Source organism: Tachypleus tridentatus, chromosome 6 (assembly GCF_004210375.1).
Source record: "Tachypleus tridentatus isolate NWPU-2018 chromosome 6, ASM421037v1, whole genome shotgun sequence".
Lineage (NCBI taxonomy): Eukaryota > Metazoa > Arthropoda > Merostomata > Xiphosura > Limulidae > Tachypleus > Tachypleus tridentatus.
This window is the reverse complement of record NC_134830.1, coordinates 92,988,127-93,004,516: the sequence shown is the minus strand read 5'-3', so window position 1 is coordinate 93,004,516 and position 16,390 is coordinate 92,988,127. Positions and strand designations below refer to the sequence as shown.

At 30.8% G+C, this 16,390-nt stretch overlaps 1 protein-coding gene across 36 annotated transcripts in view; it reads left to right on the top strand.

Moving 5' to 3' along the window:
- The window catches only part of LOC143253054 (uncharacterized), a 64,869-nt gene that overhangs the window by 23,841 nt on the left and 24,638 nt on the right, over positions 1-16,390 (top strand). The window contains exon 4 of one of the 36 annotated variants that reach the window (XM_076506211.1): positions 2,479-4,584. The exons of the other annotated variants lie outside the window; for them this stretch is intronic. The gene's annotated coding sequence lies outside the window, so the exon portion shown is untranslated. Of the gene's footprint in view, positions 1-2,478; positions 4,585-16,390 lie in introns of those variants that run through there. 36 annotated transcript variants of the gene reach the window in all.

Below are 16,390 nucleotides of genomic sequence, written 5' to 3'. Positions count from 1 at the left end.
TACTAAGTTTTATTAAGAAGTGGATTTTGCATGGCACAAATAAATCAACTAAAACTACTAATTCACTAGTATATCTTAATTGAGATTACTATATTTCAATTTATAATCCATAGATCTTATTGGTTGTAATAATGAAAGAAATATGCATATTTACTAAACAAACAAGTATGATAATAAAAAAACTGAAAGTAACTTAATACTTAATTAAATATGATGCATAATAAACATTTTCTATAATGTTTACTAAAAATAAATTCAAAAACTCTATCTACACTAATTTTACATGTCATTACTGTCACAACAATGTATTTTTTTTTCTCTAAAATGTAATCACAAATAAGAAACTGGTAAAGACAGAGATTTATGGAATTGGCATTTTGATGATTCAGAATATTAAATTGTTGGTTCACTTTACCTATAATATTGTTGGCTAAAAAAATTACTCATTTTATACCAATGATAATTTTATTCTTCACTACCTCTAATAAGTGACATTTGCTGTTTATTGTCTCTTCGTACAATGAAAGTGCAACTAAATATTCATTCACTTGCATGATTGCCTAAGTTATTTTCACCACCACATGATTGATTGTCTTGGTATAGTTGTGTTGATATAAAATCTTGAACTCAATCCCAAAAATTAAGTCTGTGTAATTTGCATTTACATTTATCTACTAGTAATCTCACCTGTCATGGTTTTATTCAGTATTTTTCTAATTTATAACCAGATCTTGATGTAATGTTTATTTCAAAAGCTCAGTAATTTTAATAGTGAAATAAATTTGTATGGTAAAATCAATGGAACATTATTACTTGTGTTTTCAAGTAGTTTAAAGTTTTGTACAACATTGCATGTATGATATCTTTTCAAGTTAAATCAGTAACTTATTCTGTGAGTTTTCTCTCACTTTTCAACCCTGATCATTGAACGTGCTTGCTCTTTCAGCTGTGCGGTGTTGTAATGCGAATGTCAGTCTCACTGTCCATTCATTAAAGAGTTGGCAGTGAATGGTATTAACTAGTTGCCTTCTATTTTGTCTATCACTGCTAAATTAGGGACATCTAGCACATAAAGCACTGAAGTAGTTTGCTTGAAGATAAAAATAAATTTACACATTTTGTCACCCTTTTCAACAAAAGTAATTTTATTGTAATTGTAAGTAATTTTTAAATCAATTCTGTATGCTAAGTCTCACTTTATATAACAATTTTAACTCAAAAATAATATTTAAAATCAATGTATTGTCTGTTTATAACATTTATTTGGTGTGATTCTTGAAGAAAAATGGAAAACATTCAAATGTTAATTTCTGCACAGCTATAGAGTGTGGCTTATAATTGAAGTAGTTTTTCACTTTTAATGTTTTCTCTGCCTATCCCAAGGAGTAAATTTATTTTTGTAACGAAAATACCACTACTTGACAATATATTATCCAATTTTTGGTTTTCAAGTGTTTCATTTTTTTTTTTCTGCTTGTTTTTTGTACAAGCCTCAGTTGTCACTTAGTTGACATTTTATGATGGAGTTTAAAGGTGATTAGACAGAATAAAAATTATACTTGTTATTGTTGTAATAGTGAAAATAAAGTTGTCTAAGCAGTAATTTATGGTTTCATGGAAAGCTTTTTAGTCAGAGCTACTGTAGCATTAACCAAAGGCATATCGTGGGAAGTTTTGAAGGCTTGGGAGGAAACAACAGAACTGGGAATTTTGCAAGAATTTTTTAATGTTCTTTTAGTTTCTAAGAGTACTGATGTATTAAATTGTCTTTGATGAGAAGACATTAGAGATAATAGGTTTAATGAGTAATGTACCTGGCAAAGTATTCTGATGTCTCAAGTTATTAATTATTGACATTTTTTTATTTATTCAAACAGTGAGCATAAATGAATTGCTTAATGGGCTACATAATTATTTCTAATCTCAATTATGATATGCTTTAAATTAAAACATTATTAGTATTATAAGTGGTAGCAAAACATGTTTTCATTATTTGATTGTTAATTTATTTGATTTACATAAGATCATTAGAGGATTACAGTATATTTTTAAAATGTACAAAACTGTGACTGCATTGCCATCCTGATATTAGTAGTTTGTTAAGTAAGAAATGTAGACTACTTTTGAAAAAAGGTGTGATAAAAGTTTTTAATCGAGTAATGTTTAAGCCTAAAAAGTGTGCAAATGGTTACAAAAAAAAATTCTTATCCTACTACATAAAAACAACAAAAAACTTAAAAATACATTAATTTTCTGAGAATAAATTATTAATGAGCTGAAAATTAATTCATTAGCAAATTCCATTGATTTCATAGCCGTAGTAAAACAGTTCATGATCACTTAAAGGTGACTGTGTTTGTATAAAATTTTACACTGAATCCTAAGAACTATGTGTATATGTCTTCTAATAGTTCAACTGTAAGTTCATGGACTTGCAATGCTAAATGCTGTCATTGTTTTCTATTCTGATTTTTCAAGACATCAACTGAGGATTCTGGGAACTGTCATATGGAATTGGGGCATAGACTTCATGTAATAGTACCTAATAATTCCTCTTCTACTAAGACTATTTACCACCATTCTGGAACTGCCCACCAGAGAAAAGGCAACTGGCTGTCAGCATCCACCACAAATTTATGAGCTACTATTTTACCAATAAATAGTGGCATTAATTGTGATATTAAAATACTCTTATAGCTGATAGGAAAACGTGTTTAGTGGAGTTGGCTTTCAGTATAATTCATGAACTTCAATTCATGAGGCAGTAGCAGGGCCTTGCCAATCAAGAAACTTGGAAGTGTGGGAGTCAGTCATATTTGTTGGTAAATAAAATACCCCTAGAACTGGTAGTGGATGCTACTGGTTTGCAGTTAAAACTTAGGGACAGCAGAGATATTCTTAGGAGCTTTGCTTTACCATAACTCATTTTTATTCAGCTACACACGTACAGTTGTATGCATACTGTTTTGGTTATATGCAACTTGAAAATGTAGGGGTATGGTTTAGTGGCTGTTGGTTACATCACTAGTCATAGTGATACATGTTATTTAATTACTTTGTTTGCACTAATCAAAGTGTAGTTTTAAGATATTGCTTATTTGCATACCTATAAGTTTTCACCATTATTAAAAAATACTCAGTTTTTAAAAATAATGCTAAAAAATCACAAAACTTGTATGAATGAAGATGTATTTGTAATAAATAAAAAAGAATACTATTATCTAACACAAACAGTTATACACTTTTGTTAGCATTGTCTTCTTGGCCTAAATCAGCTCCAAACAACACTGAAATTTTAATACATAAGGAAGTTACCCTTATAGTTTTTTTTAGTTGATGTTTTGCTTTGTAGTAGACATTGTGTGACAGCTTGGCAACTGATTATCTAATTATAGTTATTGAGCTGCTTAAGATATACACTGGGTTTTCTCATGGGGATGATCATTAATACTTTAAAAAAGAATTTGATTTGTTCATGTCAGTTTATGATTAATAGTTATTGCTATGGTTTTTGTCCATTCATAGCAAAAAATAATGTTTTGAATCTGTTCTCATGTCATATGCACCAAATATAAAATTTGTAAGGGAACATGAATGGTTACAATTTACAAAATTTGTGGAGGACTGTACTTATGATCTATAAATATACCATGCATTACTCAGGGTAAGAATGCTTTAGTAATATATTAAGTTAATATTAGAAATTTATTGGCTCAAAAATTTGTTGATATCAACTTTTTGTATAATTTGTTTTTTCTGCTTATAAAGTTATTAATTATTTTTAAGTTGTTTTGTTGAAATTAAAAGCAAAAGATCCACGATGTAAGTAACTGAAGACTTGATATTTTTATGCTTCAAATATGTCTTGATTTCCACTATGAATAATTCTAAATTCTGGAAAGGGATCTTATTGCATCATAACAATTAGAGTTGGGCAGTTAGTGGAATTTGATGACCCATTAATCATGGAGCTCATTAATAAATTATCTTCAGGAGCTGGTCTAATCAAAAATGGTAATTGGAAATACTGATTTTGATTAGTTGATTATTTCATGAGTAATGACACTGAAATCATTAATGAGAAATCATAATGGCAATATTTCAGTTGTATGGATAGTTGGAAGAATTGAAAACAGTAATAACCAGAAATGCTAATTTTCATTAGTTGACTATGTTCATTATACCAATTGCATTAATCACCCAACTGTACAAACAGTAAACATTGTATTGTCTTTGTTTTTGTGGGATCAAAGTGAATTTGTTTTCAGTGAATTATATATTATTGCATATTGTGATAAAAATGTGCAGAAGTTGTATCAAATGAAATTAAGGGCAATTGTTTGTAATGAAGAATTAGTGTATTGAGTAATAATAATACCAGTTTCTGTAAAAATCCTATGCTCTTTTTCTCAGCCTAACTACTTAGTAATGTAGGCTCTTTTTACTGCCAAAAATTTATAATAGATTTTCAGTTACAAAAGTTTAAGATTAAGAAAGTAACTTGTTTCTAAATTGTTGTATGTGAGATGTCTTTAAAAAAAGATTAAAATATGAATATTAGTCTCATGTGAAAATAATTGTTCAGTTGATTATAATTAATTAATTCCATTAATTACCCATTTCTTTTGTATTATGCTAGATAAAAATTCAGTAAATTTGTAACCCAGTACTTACATTTGTAGCTTGCTGAATTCAACCAAAAATACAGAAAAATGCAATATTGTATTTATTTTAGATTAGATAGACAAAACTTTTTAAAGTAATTTCAATTTTAAAGTTTTTCTTTAATTTGTTGGAGAAGGATTATAAATTTACTTTTAATAATATTAATTTATTGGTGTAGTTTTGTCTTTAGAGCAGGATTCATCAGGGCACCATAGAGTTAATGCATATTGGCTTTTTGAACTTGAATGAAAGCACATGCTTTCATTCTCTGGTAAATGTATTAGCTGTTATTAGAAATTAACATAACTTTCAGGTATTCACATTTAATTTTTGGTTTGGTGAAATGAAATATTAATGCTGAACTTTCATAATATATCAAGTATTTTATTTCCAGTTTCTCTGAACAAACAAAAATTTTGTGCAAAACAACATTAAAAAAATGATGGCAACATATCGCAAAAAACCTGAAATCATGAATAGCAAAAATTTTATTATTAAACAGATTATTTTATTGTGGGAGTTAACATGCAGCAAAAGAGCAAATGTAATTTTTGTGTGATCACTTGTATCAAAACATCTTATCTAAACACCAGCAACTATATCCTCATTAGTTGATAGCTATAAATTTAGTATAGGTTCTTCCCTAGTTGTTCTTAAACTATTTATTAAAAAGAAAATAACAATATTGAAATGGAATATTTTTCAGTACCATCTCACCCTACAAATACTTTTAATTAATGTGAATGTTCCTGAAATTAAAATCTGCCTTAATTTACTCCTTTTGAAAAGCAATTATAATTTCATTCATAAGCTGGTCGTTAATTTCCTCTGACTGGTCTGATGGTAGTAGTAAATTTCAAATGATGACCAAAAAGCCAAGGCTTGGACCTGGGCTTGTTGAGGAGTACATCATTACCCACATATAGTTTTACATATGTTTGTAATCTCTCATCATAGTACTAATCCTAAGTCAGACTTCTGAGAGTCTTATGTGGTACATAGACTACCCGTTGAGGACTACTAGCCTATAGCAATTATCATTTATTAACCAACTACCTTTGTGCACACTTATGGTATTTTGGTACACTTATGTTCAGTAGAAAAGCCAAACATTTCTGGAAGGTGTGGATTCAGAATTGGTAAGCAGAGATTAAAATGAACATGGATAGTAGAGGAAACATGTTATCACAAATGTGGTTTTAAAGAGAAAATTCTTTATTTAGCAACACAATATTTTATTACTAAAACTGACCAGGCTTCATTTACTGTGTTGCCTGAGTGCTAGAGTCAACAAGAGAAAAGTATCAACTGAATAACAGGCTTGACTTGCAAATTGTTATGCTTTCACAGAACTAAAATGTGCAGTGTGTGTTTAGAATGCTAACCACTAACTACTCCAGTTGCAATGTACAACATGTGTGTAAATTAGGATTAATAAACTGTGTAGAAAAAGAGTAAAAAAACATTTGGATTATAACATGTGTGTAAATTAGGATTAATAAACTGTGTAGAAAAAGAGTAAAAAACATTTGGATTATAAGAACTGAAAGTTGTATCATATGAAAAAAAAGAATGAACCACTAAACTTCTGCAATACTTTGAAAAGTATTTGTAATCATACTAATCTGTCAGTTACTTGGAGACATTTAAGAATTTTGAAATACATGTTCTATTTTTTTATTTGTATATAGACATATATTATTTATTGAAAGTATCTAACATTACATGTATAAAAATGCAATTGTTCCTTGTTCAAATTAATACAGTGGAACCCCTCTAAAGCAGCCACCTTTGGGACTTAGACAAACTGGCCTGATTAGAGGGGTTCCACTGTATGTAATTAGGGATTATGTGAAAAAAAAAAAAAAAAAGGAACTGTGATTGAATGACTGCTTTCAAGAGGTGGCTGCTTAGAGGGGTTCCACTGTAATAGAAAATCCTTACAATGCATTAATACAAGATGATAAAAGTAACAAGGTTTTAGTATTAAGCATTAATTGAAAATGCAGCATAACATTTAAGGAACAGTAAGGGGTGTTAGGATATGTCAGGGCTATTTCATCCAAATTTTAAAAAGATCTTTTTTATGCATTTACTGCAATCAACAAATCCAAAAATCAACCACATTGTTAGAAGAAAAAAAAGTAAAACTGTTTAAATTGCAGATAACTCCTATAGCACCCAAGATATATCATGCTAAATTCAGGTTTTTTGCTGTATTGTTTTGTGAAAATATTACAAACCATTATTTTGCTGTTACAAATTAAGTTTGAAGTGATGTACAAATTTGTAGACTGTACATAGAATGTTGGGTGTTCTTTCTCTTAAATTTTGATTTTGGATACTTTCATAAAAAGTGAAGTGTAATGTATAAACTGTAGTACATGCATTAAAGATGTGTGGACATATCTTCATTGTGAAGGGTTGTTAAATAATTAAAATTTTGTAATGCTTGCAGTGAATGTTGGTTGTTGTTATTGAAAATGGTTTGTGTTTTAAGTCCAAGCAGTTGAATGCATCTTTTGATCAATGTTTCTTTAAAGTTTATATCTGGAAGCTTTCAGTTTTTGATAAACACATCATACAAAAAGAATGTTTGCTATTTGGAAAGAATAACTTTTAGGAATGATGCACCAAATGACATAGATAATTATAAAATTGGTGAAACTATTTTATCCATGAATAAATACCATGCTTAAGGAATGTTTGTGAAGCATTTTAAGATTTTTGTAATTTTATTATGTGCAATACATTTTCCGAAAAAGCAAATGTCTGTTTTTACAGATCAATAAATCTAGTTTTTAATTACTTTTTACTTTTTTATTGTAAATGTACAAGATTTTTTAATGGTTGGAAAGAAATAAGATCATGTAACTATGCACTATGCATCTATATTATATATAGTTTGATTGATGTTGATTAATTACTAGTTATCATAAATTCTTTATTACTGTGACATGAAGAATAGGTCCAAACAAGTAAGTTATTTTTCTTTCTCTTTTAATTTTAGTGGGGGCCCAGAGTGCCCATTTAGCCTGCACTCTACTTTTAGGAGCAGGATCTATCTAAATTCTGCATTATACTATGTAGAAACTCATTTTTTTTATAGATATGTTGAAAGTACAATTTCTTTCCTGATAAGTGATTCCATTTAGCTGAAAATCATTACAAGAAAGCTTATACACAGTGTTCTGAAAGTCACTGTACAGTTTTGTAATCATGCACATATATAAGTGCACAGTGACTTTCTGAACACCCTGTACTATTAAGAAATTTTAAGTCTGTATACAAGTATTTAAAAAGTGAAGTATATCTATTTGTATGTGTGTGTATACATATATATATAATCAGAAATAAATAATATACCAAGTAGTTTTATAATTTAAATGTGTTTGAAATAGAGTTTCGATTTCTATATAGTGCACTGCTATTATATTAATATTACAGATGCTGCCTAAATTGGACAGTATTTTGGTACAATTCATTATTTCTTCACACTTGTATAGCTATTCTTGGTCAGTGCTTCCCCTGAGTCTTAAACTTCTATGTACTCCACAATCAGTGTACAGTCATGTGAAAAAGTTAGGACACCCTATGAAAGCCTGTGTATTTTTGTAACATTTTTGGACATATAGATATTTAAACTTAATTTTAACAACACTGAGAGATTATAGGAATATAACTAAATTCAAACTGAAGAAAAGACTTTTCAAGATCTTCTGTAAACGTAATTCTACAAAAATGCATATTCTGACTGAGGAAAAAAATTAGGACACCCCCACATTTATTCCCACTTAAAATGGTTCAACTCACACACAGGTGTATCACACCAGGTGCACATGATTAGAAGATTGTTACTCAGCATTTTGAATGAGGCTTGCCCTATTTAAACCTCAGACATTTAGTTTGGTGTGCTACTGACTGTTGAAGTGAGAGTGAGCACCATGGTGAGAGCAAAAGAGCTGTCTGAGGCCTTCAGAAAGCAAATTGTAGCAGCTTATGAGTCTGGTAAGGGATTTAAAAAGATTCCAAAAGATTTTGAAATCAGCCATTCCACTGTCCAGAAAATAGTCAACAAATGCAGGGCTTTCAAAACAACTGGCAACATGCCCAGGTCTGGTCGTCCATGCAAGTTCACCCCGAGAGCAGACCACAAGATGCTAAAAGAGGTCTCCAAACACCTTAACATGTCATCATGGGACCTACAGCAGACTCTAGCTACTGTTGATGTGAAAGTGCATGCCTCTACAGTCAGAAAGAGACTACACAAGTTTAACTTGCATGGGAGGTGTGCAAGGAGGAAACCTTTGCTCTCTAAGAGAAACATCAAGGCCAGACTGAAGTTTGCCAGAGAGAATGTAGACAAAGACCAGGACTTCTGGAATAATGTTTTTTGGACAGATGCGTCCAAAATTGAATTATTTGGACATCAGAACAGAGGACATGTTTGGCGTAAACCAAATACAGCATTCCAGGAAAAGAACCTCATACCAACTGTGAAGCATGGAGGTGGAAGTGTCATGGCTTGAAGCTGCTTTGCTGCAGCAGGACCTGGACAGCTCACAATCATAGAATCCACCATGAATTCTTCTGTGTATCAGAGGGTGCTTGAGGATCATGTGAGACCATGTGTACCAAAATTAAAGCTGAAGCAGAACTGAACCCTGCAACATGACAATGACCCAAAATATACCAGTAAATCCACCACGGACTGGCTGAAAACTAAGAAATGGAGAGTCCTGGAATTGCCGAGTCAAAGCCAAGATCTTAATCCAATTGAGATGCTGTGGGGTGACTTGAAATGGGCTGTGCATACAAGAAACCCCTCAAACATCTCACAGCTGAAAGAATTCTGCATTGAGGAGTGAGTAAAACTTTCTTCAGACTGATGTCAGAGACTGGTAGATGGCTACAAGAAGCGTTTCACTGCAGTTATTTCAGCCAAAGGAGGTAACATTAGCTATTAGGGGGTAGGGTGTTCTAACTTTTTCCTCAGTTAGAATATGCATTTTTGTAGAATTACATTTACAAAAGATCTTGAAAAGTCATTTCTTCAGTTTTAATTGTTTAGTTATATTCCTATAATCTCTCAGTATTGTTGAAATTGAGATTAAATATCTATATATCCAAAAATGTTACACAAATACACAGGCTTTTATATAGTGTGTTCCAATTTTTTCACACGACTGTAGTTCAACTGCATCTATCATGCAAATCATCATGCAACACATAACTCCCTTTAGCAAATTCTCCCAAACTTGCTTCTTGTTGGACAGTGATTGACTGCAGATGTTTTTTTAATGGTGCTCTTTTCACCCATCTGTTCAAACTTATTCCTGCTCTATTTTAGTCTATGGGCATCATTAGTCTGATACATTTGCTGTTAACATTTCACTTTATAATTTTTTTTCATTCTTCCTTCTTGCTGATTTCGCTTCAGCTCATTTCCTACTTTTATTTCTGATGTGATCCAAAAGGATATTTGTTTCAGTACATGCTCCACATCGTTACACTGCCCACATGGCACCAATCATCTGTATGTGACATTTTCTTCTACTACCCTTACAAATTTGGTTCCTCAGTTTTATTCAGTTGATCTATTCATTCCTGTTCTTTTCTTTCCATATTCTATTCCAGGTCTGGTAACTTATTTCTTTACTAGTGTCTCATCTCTGTCATCTATTAGAGGAAATTGTTCAGTCAGACATGCGAACAACACTTTATACATTATAGGATACCTATAGTTTGCAATTTCATTTCAGCCTTTATGTGGTCCTATCTGGAAGATGATATTGCTTTGGAGTAGATCTGTCATGTTGCAGTTCTCCCTTTTGGTTGGTATTCCTTTTCCTACCATTACCTGGGTGTCAGTTCCCAGTGAAAGATTTTGTATTCAAACTGGACCACTCAACACAAATCTTTACACAAGTGTTGGTTGTATTTTTCTTCCTCATACAGTTTGCTTCATGATCTTCACCATTGGAGAAATTAATGAAAATGTTATTATTTTTTTGCCATGAATAATTTGTAAATTTTTTGGTTATTAGGAAAAGTTGGAATGTTAATTTTTATTTTTTATCTAATCAGTAAATAAATTTTAGTTTATTATTTATTTAAGGAATGTTAAACTAGGCTTCATGTTTGTTTGTGTTAGTTTTTTTAATCAGCTGAATATTGTTTGAACTATTTCAGCTCTCATTAGCTTAGGTAAACTGATGATGGAAAACAATGCCCCAGCAGATCTTTATATTCATACTAGGTTATGGAAAGAAATGCTGTAAATTTTTTAAAACAGTTGTACTGTCTTTTTTACTGAAGGAATGCTTAAATGTACTTAGTATTGTTATTAAGAATTCTGTAGAAAAACGTTTTCTTCACCCAAACATGGGTTAATCAGGGATGAGAATTTTCTGCTGATTGGCATTTTTTTTTTCTTTTTTAATTTCACCCATGCCGTTCATGAAATTCACAATAATCTGGAAAGAAAGTTTTGGTGGTGTAATACATTATTGTTAATTTTACCATTCCTGTAACACTCTCATACACCACCATATTTTAATCCTATACAACAAGGACATATTCACCACATCTCCATATGTTGGATAAAACTGTTGCAATTATTGACCAATCATAATTTAGATAATACACTTTCCTAGTCTTACAAAATTGCATATTTATAGCACGATGTTTATCCTGATAAAGTTATTGAAAGTTTGCATTTTGTTTAATTTAAAGATGGAATGAAATTTATTGGCCAGCACGATTAAGCAAGGCCTAGTGAAATTGATAATTTAGTAAAACACAAGTTCAGTTTTGTACAGCTTGGAGAAAAGTAGGAATTATGTTTGTTCTTGGATTTAAAACACAGATAATGAAATAAAAACTGAAATAATTCATTTAAAAAGGGATTTACCAGAAAAAAGCTTTCCATGTGATATGCAATAAATTTATAAACTATGCTTCATAGAATTACTATTTAACATATGGAATTGCTGAAAGCACATGGAACTATTAAGTAGCTCTTCAAATTTGGCTAATTTAATATAAAATTTAAGGACATCAACACACTCATATATAACCACATGACTAAAGAATGTATTAGAGAGCTTCTGATTTTCAAATTCAAATCCAGTAGACTTGCCTTAAAATACTGACAGCTTATTCTTGGGTTAATTTCATGTCATTATCAGCAATGTGACTTGATGTTCTGAATGTGTTTGATGCATTGCAGAATAGATATCAACTTACCTATGATTCTCCACTGCCCCACTTTACACTTAATGTATTGGACAACATAAATTTTGCTTTCCTATCACAATTCAGGTTTCTTCAGTTTTGTTATTAAAACTGTGTACTCTTAATTTGGTTATGAATTCTTAAGTTTATGTCAGTTCTGAAGATAATATTTCACTTAATACTCTGAATGTTTGTATCAACAATAGAAATCATTTTACTCCTTTTAAAGCTTTATTCTCACAGTCTTCCCATGGCAGAAAGCTTTTGAGGTTCTGTTGTCAGCATACCCTAATATATTTGGGACTGTTAATGCTAATTCTTCATATGAATGACTAGAAAGTATCATGGTCTTACAATGACTAGTTTGACTAGTCATCAGTCTTTTTCTTGTGCTAATAAACTAGTTATTTTGTACACAATACTTTGCTTTTATATTCTTTGCTACACATTTGAAATTTTAACTGTCAAATTGATTGTTTGGGGTTTTCCACACTGTTTTTTTATCAGTAGTTTTGTCAATGAGCTATGATTATGTTTATTTTATGAATTTCTTTTACACTACAGCTAATAGTTTTTAGCAATCCTATAAAACTATATAACAAAAGACAGTATATTATTTCTATAAAATTAGAAATAGTGTAGTACAAACTCCTTGAACATTGATTTCATATCTCAATTTATAAGAGAGAAGAATTTATTTTATTGATAGGCTGTATTTGTAGCAGGGCCCAATGATGAACAAAACCTCTGCATAAATAAAGAATTTGTTCATTCATAATTTAAGACTTGAAATTGGTGTTAAAGAAGCTAATAATAAATGCTTCTAATTTTCCAGCAGTTCTCATTCTTCTGATTATTTCTGACAAGAGTGACTGCTTTACACACTTTCTGATGTAGTCTGTTTTACTATATAACTTGTTTATTCTTTGGATACTAACCTGTTAAATTGTTTTACAACAAACCTCATATTCAGTATTTTTGCTGACCTTCCAAGAAATTTTATCTTGTCTTAAGTATTTGCTGGTACTTTCTTTGCATGGGTATTGATATCTCAATCAGGAGAAACTTAAAACTGCAACTTAGCAGCTACGTAGGGCTCTGACATGAAATATTAATTTTTGATTATATTCCTACTGTTAGATGTTTAGTTATTAATAGCTATTCTCTGGCATTATGTGCTTCCTCTGAATCTTCTGATGCTGTTAATTCTTATTAATTTTGCTTCTTTATACTTGCTAGGCCATGTTGGCCTTTTCAACCCAGGCAGTGTTTCTTCCCTTTTGAATAATCTTTCTTCTCCTCTCAGTATCTTGAAACCTTTTTTGTTCATCAGATTCTTCACATTTTTTTATTCATTTTTATCCTTCTTCACTTTAGTTTCTTATTCTCTTCTGTCCAGTCTAATTTGTATATACATTTTGGATCCAAAAATTTGAAACTTTTATGTAATGTGGCCATCAGAATGGTGCATCACACTTCTTGTTTTTATTCTCATCTCTTTGTAGCATCAAAAAATGAGGAAATTAGAAAATGGTAATAGATATTTCCCTTTTCAATTGTAATCTAAACATTCCCAATTTTAAGATGGAAAACAGGAGTACTTCAAAGATATTCCTTCAGCCTTGTCCTTGGTTGATGGAAACGAATATCAAAGATGCTTATCCACATGTTTTGATTCATCTATCTCCTTGACAGTTTCGTCATTACTGACATTGTGGAGTGTTTTATCAGTTGAGCACCCTTCTTTTCAGTCTAACTTCAGCTCTGTATGCCTTTGTGAGTCTCGTGCACACACATAATAATGGTTTTTATCATTAAACAGGTGAATGACTCATTCTTACTGATTTTTCACTCTAGTTTTATCTTGTTCTCAATCATTATTTGGTGCATCTGAGAATTTGGATAAACATGTTTAAAATAAGTCAGCTATTCTCTATGACTTGCGAATCTATTGGGTCTTGGGTATACCAAATCCTATCTTCTATTTCATTTGCTAAAAAACAATATATCTGCTTTCAGACAATTGTATTAGGTCATACTTACATGAGACAACTTCAGTAGGTGACTCTTAATCAAGAGTAAGATGTTATAGGTTCCCCTTTTCTTCAGTCTCATCCAGATCTAAACCTCTTCACTAATGGATCACTTAGAGGCTGGGATGCTTTCTTAGAGGTTCTTCACCATTAGGGTTTCTGGTGTTCTCAAGAATAAGAATTTTATATTAATCTTTTGAAATCTTGGACAATTCAGCAGCTTTGCCTGAAGTTTATAAACTTGTTACATCACTGCTGTTTTGGTTCACACAGGCAGTTCTACAATGGTAACATCTACCAACAATCAGAGAGGAGCATGACTTCATGTCCTTTGTTTAGCTGTAGTCTCTCTTTATCAGCTCTATTTTCATAGTATCCATCTCCAAGCCTATTGTGTGCCAGGTGTTGTGAACATTTTTAGAAATGCTCTTTTCAGAGATCTTCAGTTTCTCCATACAGAGTGAACCATTTGTCCTTTAGTTTTTCAATTGTTGTTGTGCAAACAGCTTGGTCATCCTATGATAGATGTTTTAGATTGACAGACAAATACTTTCACCCACTTTATTGGTCTCCATTACAATTTCATACTCTACGTTTCTGGCAGTTGGTACTTTTCACCATTCTTATAAGAACCATTTTCTCTACATTTAATCTCCTATATATATATATTTTTTACTGTGGTATTGGATAGGATTAGATTACTGGAATGCTGAGTTCTTTATTGCTCTTTTATCCTGCTGCAACAAAAAAAATGACTAAATTTATTATGATTGGTAAATAAAAACAGTAGGGTTAAAGTTTTAAATGAGAGCTTAGTAATGTTATCTGTACTACAATGTTAGATTAGGCTTAACTGATAAATTTAAAATAGGTTAAATACATTGTTTTATGAAACAAACACAGTTTAAAGACTAGTTAAGGATTATTTTTTATTTGATTTTAGTCTAGATCCATTAGTTTAAATTCAGTTTATAGGTAGGTTATAAATCAAGCTAAATACATTGTATTATTACTATCAATATTAGTATTATATAAATATTAAATAAAGACTAGTTATTTGTAAATTCTATAAAATGAAAGATAAACTTAATTAATTTAGTGTGAATGTAAAGTAATGATAAAAAACTAATATATTTGTTTGGCTTAATAGGAAATAGGGTACTGGTATTTACGTTTAATGTTGAATATTTATTTCCAGACTACAAATATAGTGGTTAAAACTAGTGTTAGAGTTAAGCATCTAGAGTTTGTTAGGTGTGATAGGTGTAATAAGTGAGTTTTATTAGGGAGATTGGGATAGATGTGTACATTAAGGAGTCTAGTACTAGTAGTGAAGATGTGCAGTTTGTATGTAAAGTTTGTAGATTGGAGGAGAAGTTTAAGACTATCTTAATTAAAGTATAGACAACAGATAAATAGAAGGGCAACCTGAAGGAAATGGCAGCAAGATTTTGAGATGAGCTTAAGCTTTCACACGCAAGGATACATCAGCTAACAATTATTTTGAGAAAGAGTATTATTATTGTTAAAACAAAATGCAGTGTGTTTATTTATAAGGAACTTATATTAAGCAACAGAAATTGTGGGTAGTTTACTAGGGCTAAATGCTAGACTTATGTTAATGTGTAAGGATAAGCAGATTGGCTGGTTGGACCTGTGGATAAGTTCAGTGGGAGAACTTTTGTAATGGATGGTTTACATTTAAAGAAGGTAGGGTCTTGATTGTTTGCAAGGGCTATTAAGCCATCTTTAAGGAAACATTTAAACTAGGACTAAACAGTGGTGAGGGCCAGGATAAACTAAATGAAAAAAAAATTGTAAAGAAAAGTTTAGCATAGGAAATAAGTATAGAAGTAGTTCTAAGAATAGCTTTATTGTAACTGTTATAATGCCAGAAGTATAGGTAATAAAATAGATACTTTTAGGGTACTGTTAGGAATGGACAATTTTGATATAATGAAAATAACTAAAAAAATGGTTAAATATAGATAATTTTGATGACAGAATTTTTTTTGAATTACAGGGTTACAGGCTATTTAATAGGGATAGAATATTAAAGATGGGTGAGGAATGGCTTTATATGTAAACTATGAGTTACATCCCATTGAAGTAGAGGACATAAAAGATAATAGTAAGAAGAATGAATCCACTTGGGTTTTCATTTGTGGATATGAAGAAAAAAGGCTTTAAGTAGAAATTTATTAAAGACCACTAAATGATACTAATGAAATTAGTGAAACGTTTTACAGTGAAATCAAGATTTCTGCTGTTAAAGAGTTCATACTTCTGGGTGATTTTAATTTCATTCACACAGATTGGGAGAAAGGTTTTGAAAATTGTTTAAGGTGATATTCTTCAACAATTGGTCAAGAAACAATGTTATCAGAGATTTATTGTTAACTTCATATATCATAATGATCAAGAGGATAGAAATTGGAGAATATCTGGGTGCAAGT